This window comes from Channa argus, chromosome 15 (assembly GCF_033026475.1).
Source record: "Channa argus isolate prfri chromosome 15, Channa argus male v1.0, whole genome shotgun sequence".
Classification (NCBI taxonomy): Eukaryota; Metazoa; Chordata; class Actinopteri; order Anabantiformes; family Channidae; genus Channa; species Channa argus.
Window position 1 is genome coordinate 17,567,893 of NC_090211.1, and position 7,484 is coordinate 17,575,376.

General features: G+C 38.5%; 1 protein-coding gene across 2 annotated transcripts in view; it reads left to right on the top strand.

The window, feature by feature from the left end:
• The first annotated feature begins 6,598 nt into the window (after window positions 1-6,598).
• si:ch211-157c3.4 (Lipopolysaccharide-induced tumor necrosis factor-alpha factor homolog-like) overlaps window positions 6,599-7,484 on the top strand; it is a 6,505-nt gene continuing 5,619 nt past the window's right edge. Inside the window, exon 1 of one of the 2 annotated variants that reach the window (XM_067476348.1) lies at window positions 6,599-6,709. The gene's annotated coding sequence lies outside the window, so the exon portion shown is untranslated. The remainder of the gene's footprint in view (window positions 6,710-7,484) is intronic. The other variant, XM_067476349.1, reaches the window with a different exon arrangement.

Sequence of the window (7,484 nt, forward strand, 5' to 3'; positions counted from 1 at the left end):
GTGTATTCTGAGTGATAAATGAATCTGACTCACAGCCCATGATTCATATCACTGCCCAGTGCTTCCCCATCTCCCAGTTATAACAGCATAAAACTGATCTCACTGAAAATACATTTTGGTGAAAAATGTAACAAATTGTGTCACAGCATTCAATTGCGTGCAATTAGTTTTAATGCAAGTGCACAACAGGTAAGTAAAACGTGTTGGTGAAAGTGTTCAATCACCCAGGTGTGGTTACTGTGCCTGGAAGTTGAGTCATGTCAAAAGGACTTCCTTTTTCTGAGCTCGAAGCATTTCGCTGGCCCGGCCAACTCTCCTCAGACTAAAGAACTCACTTGGCAGGTGTTCCAGTTGTTGTGTCCACCCTTTTTGGTTTTGCAAATTGCGAGGCTACAAATGTGCTTATTTTTATAGAAATCAAGTTTCAGGGTTAGCAACCCTACTAAGCCTTACCACAATTTTCCATTGTGTATTCGCTTTGTTTCTGGTCATCTGTAATTCCTAGGATTAATAATAATTGTTATTATTATATACAATAATAATCATAGGCAATTCATTTCATATAGCCATTTTACTGTAAATAAAATAAACTAATAAACTTTTTTACTATTTTTATGGTTTCATTATTTGTCATATTTGTGTATATGTATATTTTATAATAAAAATGTCATTTTCATCATTCTATTATTACAGTTGGGGCTATTTTCAAACTTTAGCCTGTAAATTATGATTGTGAATTATGATCATAAAAACCCTCAACACCCCCTCAACGAGACTTGTAAACCAAACAACAAATGAGCATCTTTCCATGTTTACAGTAACAGACTGTGAGGTGTTATTAACAGGAGGTTCCTGGTCTATTTGTCATAGACATTACAGTGACCTGCTCATAGCAGGAACTGAACTTTCCCACAGCTTCCACTATCAGAACTGAGAGAAAACAATAGTTTAGTAGTAAACAATAGTTTTTCCTTTCCACCTTTTAAATAAAAGTGAAATAATTAAAGTGATGATCACATAATAAAATTATCATTGAATTACATAATGCTCATTGTATTTCTGTGAAAGAATGTTGAAGAAGGAGATCTTTATTTGAAACACAAGGGGCTCGAAAAATGCCAGCGGCTCCACCTCCTTTTGCCATGTTATCAGTAATTTATTCACTGAAACTGTCTCAGAAACAAAGCTTAAGTTATTAAAACTGTTGGTCAGCACCTAAAACCCATCACGCAGTTAAATTATTAGAGATATTCTTATTTTTCTCTGTGTTAATCTGTGGAGGATTATCGATGTAACTAGACTACATCGCAATTCTATTTTGCTAATGAACAGTTTTGTGATTCTGATCATGTGAATGTAGATGCAAACCTGTTTAGTTTGTGCAGTGTTGGATTGACATGGCAACAATAGGCCAACAATAGGTTTCTGTGTGTGTGTGTGTGTTTGTGTGCGTGTGTGCATGTGCGTGTGTTTAAATGAGTGACCTTGATCTTTTTAGCCACACCTTGCTAAAGCAGCAGTTTTATGATGATGGGAGGGAGGAAATTTCTAATGTAACATTAGAGCAGGAGTCTAAAATTAAGTTACGGAATTTAAAATCATGCGACAATACATTTCTGAACTCATTTTATTCTCATGCTATATATCTCTCAAGGATTATTGGTTTAGACATACAAACATAAACAGCAAAACAGCATAAACAGCAAAAGTGACTTAAAAACTAATGATAGTTACCATCTACACTGTAGATTTCATGTTCAACTCAGCAGCCTGCCACCTGCCAAACTTATCTGATGACTCGGCCATTGTTGGTCTGAGCACTGATGATGAGGAAAGAGAACACAGGGAACTGATCCAGGACTTTGTGGACTGGTGCAAGTGGAGCTGCCTCCAGATCATTGCGAGGAAAACCAAAGAGCTGGTGGTGGACTTCCACAGACACACACACTCTTCACCAGCATCCGTGAACATCCGGGGAAGAGAGTGGAGTGGACTCTCACAAAATCCTGGGTGTTCACCTTAACAATAAACTGGACTGGACAGATAACTTAGACAGGGGCCTGGTGGCTCAGTGCTACAGCATTGGGTTGGGATGGAGAAGGCTGCGGGCTCGAATCCCTCCCCACCAGGTGAAGCCCCAACCACCCACCAATGGGCGCCGGTGCCGAGCCTGGATTAAACAGGGGGGTTTTGTCAGGAAAGGCATCTGTCGTAAAAACTCTACCAAATCAATATGCCTAACACATTGGTGACCCCTGAGGGGACAAGCCGAAAGCCGTTGATCTTTTTTTGGCTCCGTGGTGGCCTCAGCCATCTTTTAAGGCGTGGCCTGCTGGTGCAGCAGCATCTGTACAGCAGAGAGGAAGAGACTGGATATGTTGATCAGGAAGGCCAACTCATTGCTGGGGATGCCCCTGGATACAGTACAGGAGGTGGGAGTAAGGAAGAGGGTAGGGCTATCTATCATCCTTGCTGGAATGAATCCCACCCCCCTTTATGATACAGTGACATCTCTTAGCAGCTCATCCACTGACTGTTACACCCGAAGTGCCTGAAGGAGCGATATCGTTGTTCTTTTCTTCCTGCTGCTGTCAGACTTTACAACCAGAGCTGCTCCCAGAGAACCAAAACTATAATATACATTCGTACTACTGATTGTAAAACTGTAACATGATCATAACATGAACCTTAGTGCAAATTTGGTGATTGTATAATTATTTGTACAGTACAATTGTAAATCAAAAGAAATATTTTTCCTTTTTTTATCTATCAATTATCTATCAATGCCTCTTTCGGTTTCCAAACCCCCTCTTTCTTCACCATCTGAATGCTGTCATGTGATTAAATCATTCTATCTTATTATATTTTTATCATATTATGATGTTTATGTATTCATCAGTGTTTTGGGTAAAGCATTACCTAATGTGTAATGAAATGTAGTAAATATTGTTTTTCACTGCCACGTTTTAATGAATATGTAAAATATTCTTGTTGCTCAAAGAGTGAATGGCAAATGAATGAATGGTTCTCATGTCACCGGACAAACAAAAAACTAAAAAAACTGCTAAGTGTTGCCTTTCTGTCCAGACTCTAATTCTAATCAGTTCATCCATGAGTCCAAGTGGGTGTTGATATGATGAAATCGTGTTGATGAGAGTGGAATGTATATGAATTGTACAATGACTTTGAACCTTGATCTTTGACCATCAAAATCTAATCAGTTCAACCTTGATTGCAGGTGGACATTTGTCCCAGGTTAAGAAATATGGTGGATGCTTGTGCCAACTTTGAAATATACTGTATGATATTGTGTTCACAAGTATGGGACAGATGTGGGGTCACAATGCCCTTGACCTTTGTCCTCTCAAACGCAAAATATAATCTGTTCATCCTTGACAAGTAAACAATTGTGCCAAGTTTAAAGAAATGGCAAAAAGAACACAACAGGAGGTGATGTCTTTATTAGTATCATTTATTACAAGTAGGCTAATAAGCTTCCCAAAAAGAAAAAAAAGACTACAAAAGGAAATGGAAAACAAATTAAACAAAATAATTATTTGTCTAATTTTTAGTTTGTTTTTACCTATTGAGTGCTGAATTTTTTTCCCATTTTGTGTTTGTAGAGACACAAAAACAGTCTAAGGCATTTCTGCAATTTGCACTGGGCATCTTTGGCTTTATTGTCTTTATCAACACATGAATTAGAACTGACATGAAGACGGTATACACTGTACCGTGAAGCCTCGATACAAAACAATACAAAATATACAAAAACACTTTATTTATTCATATATTTTAAGAAGAACAAAATAGAGATTTATAGGTACTGATACAAGTTCTACTGTTTGCTTCAGACCATGACCCACATGTTAATGTTTATTGTAAAACTGTCTACGCCTGACCTGTAATCAGTCAAAAATGTCCCAGTTAAATCTAAACATCGTGTCTCACACACACACACACTAAAGAAACACAGATTCACCCACAGATCAGCCTTTTTATGGAATGTTAAAACCTCATAGGGATTGGTCTATTCACTGGAATGTTGTTAATCAGGCCCATCGAAGCGCACGCGCACGCAAACACACACACATTTGTCTGTTTCACCTCGTGGGTTTTACTTTAACTTGTATTAATTTCCTGGACAGTTACTTCAACAGCCTGCCTAACCTTTATCCGTACTTCAACGCAAACCCAACTTTACCCAAAGCTTAAACCGAATCACCACACTAAAATGCAATGATTTCATTGTAGGGATCAGCATCTGGACCCACAAGGACGGCAATGTCACCACAGCCTGAGTGTGTAGGCAAGAGCAATAAATGGTGCACCCAAAAACACACCCACCTCCACCTCACCCTGCTGACATCATGTGAACAGGCAACACCTTGCGGACTGTGTGTATATGTTTGAATCCAAACACTTTGCGTAACTAACTGCATATGATCCCAAAACTAAAGCATATACACTTATTATTGATGCACCATTAAGGTACCATTAGGTATTTTACATCATTTTTCCATAGTTGAGACTTTGGAAACTCTGGCGTCTTTTCTACAGGTAAGACGCTCTGAAAAGCGGCTTGTGCAATACCAGTATGAAGTGACGCAAAGTTGCTAGGCTTGACAAGTACAACCATTACAAATTTAAGGTTGGGAGCTTAATTGCAATCTCTACACGTTCTGGAAATCCAAGATATTTTCCGGCCTCCTGGTGCTTAGCCAAGACAGTCAACCCTCGGGCAATGCACTGTGATCCAGCAGCAATGTGGTTGAAAGGGCCTCCCATCAGCTACAGTGAGAGAGACACTGGAGGGCAACTCGGGGTTCGGTGCTTTGCCCGGAGACACTTGTGGCCTGGGGGAACCAGGAGTCGATCAGCTGGTCCTATGCTTGGCAAACGACTGCTGCAACCCACTGAGTCATTGTCGCCCGCATTATGAGCTACAACAATTCAGGCAGGTTTACTCCAAAATAAAGAGAAATAACTGCCATGTTCACACAGGCTAAATACAACCAAGAGACTATCTGGCATCAATCTGGTTGTTGGTGCAGGTTGGCAGCCAAAACCCCAACACTGTGTCATTCACCACTCCCCCATAGAAAGTTGTATACGACCGACAAAAAAGATCAAAGGATTTGATATACTGTTATCATTTATTTCTAAAATGTTTGCTTGCAGCCTTTAAGGAGTAGACCCATGAGAGCTATTTTAATTACTTTAAAATCATGTAACTTATAACATTTTTTTGTTTTAGTTTCAATTACTTTTCTAATAACTGTATAACACAAAAGTTGAAGAGTCATACAAACATTGTTTAAGCAGCCAGACTGTGCTAAACACTGATCACTGTCAAACAACCTGTGAATGTTTTCCTGGACTGACATGGAGCATGTTTCACTGCCGGTAAACTAGCTTTATTCTGTACCGTAATCTTCGGTGTTTGGAAGGAAATTTTTTTGGCAAACAAGGGGCAGCTGGGAAAGCAAAAGAGAGTCAATAAAAAAAGGGAAATATTCAAAATAACATTCCTGTACAGCAAAAAGATGCCAAGCAACAGCGTAAAAGTTCAATGCTACACATGAGCTTATGACAGAAAAATAGATGTAAATGTAACCAATTTGTAATCACCAACATTTTTCTTAGTTACTGTAGTTTAATTACATATTTTTCTCAGGAAGTATAATTAATTATATATAATTAATATATAATATATTATATTATAATTATATATAATATATAATTATGTATTATTTATTTACTTTAAGTAAGTAATTTTATATATTACTTTTTACTGCCTAGTAACGTAGTAATAGCAGTAAAACCAAATTGTAACAATGTTTTACTGGGGTGTGACCAGTAATTAGCCGAAGATGTTTTTACACTTTCTAAATTGATTAAACAAGATACTAACATGATGATGAGTCAGATTTGGGAAGAGCCAGGCTGGCTAATGCTTATCCCCGTCCGGTTGCTGAAATGAGAAATGAACTGTTTATCTTGCGGGACTTCCATCTAAATCTTAGCCTGGGCTTTTAAAACATTCTCACGTGCTCATGATTTATTTACTTACAGTTACAGAAAATGCCTGTGCCGTCTGCATTCATGCATTCAACTAAATTTGGTTAGTTAATAACTATGTTGAAGGCTAAAAGGTTGTAGCTCCTTTTATTTTTTTTGGCCCCTTAAACAAACAGGCGTGTGGCTTCAATACAACACGACATTTTTCAGATATTTGGGGGAAGTCAGAAACATTTTCAGCGCGTGTGAAACATTGTGTGCTTTTTCAAAAAAAAAAAAGCATGAAGGCCTCAAATTTTTTTAGGCCTGACTATCTGCTTTAGGAATTGAAAAGCAGAAGGGACAGAAACAGGTTATTCACATTTTACAAAGTCTAAAGGGAAACACACACACATACAAAAACACACATACACTCATATAAACACACACTCCCTTATTAATAATCCCTCAAAAACATGTTAAAAGAAACCGGCAGAGTCTTTGAATGTCACGTCTAATCTCTTGCATGACTCAGTCCTGCTGCATATTCAGGTCTTTGTAGTTGAGGGTGGTGCTGTGGGAGGGATCAGGGAGAGGCTTGTAGAGATACAGGTGAGGTAGGTGCACCTGTCAGCTACACACTATTGGGACTCTACATCTGTAACAACAAAGACGCATCTTTGCACTCTGACTGCAACGCTTCGCCAAGGTAAGAAATGAACGTGTCACCAGAGGGTTTAACTTTCATTTGCTGGTGATTCAGTGACAGGAGCTCGTGTTTAGGGGTGTGAGGGTTGAGATTTGTGAATAAAGATGTCTGAGATTGTAAAACAAAAAAATCACACAAACTGTTAAGTTATTCAGCAGTGGACAAAAGCCACCATGCTCTGCCAACTGAACGATTGTTAATTGCTAGAAATTTGAAACAAAACAGGAAAAGTAATCAAAGTATAACTTCACTTGGTTTTCAAACCACTGTTAGGGCATTTATCTGTAGCTAACGCTGCAGCATTTATGATGATAAACACAACAGGTTTTACAGATTGGCCTGCAGGAAAGGCATTGGAAAGGAAGTAGTCTTCTTTTTTTATTCTGGCTCATGGTTCTCACCTCCTCTTCCTCGATACTTTAATTCACATGATTTCCAAATTTGGAATTCAAGGTTTTTGAACAATACATGTGACCGTGGGCGTAAACCCCGGAAAGTCCAGCTCTTGTTCTGTGACGTAGACTGTGATATTTTAGGTTTGGAATCGATTGTTTAGCAGTGAAGCTTGTAGATATATGAGTTGATTGGTCTTCACACACACACACACACACACACACACACACACACACACACACACACACACACATATTTCTTTATGTCAAAGGCCATTTTTGAAGAGGGGCGTCTGCTGCAAAATACTTTTTGAAGAACATTGTGTTCTTACAGCCAAATTGTGGAGATTCAGGATATTAATGCGGAGACATGTTTTTTTTTA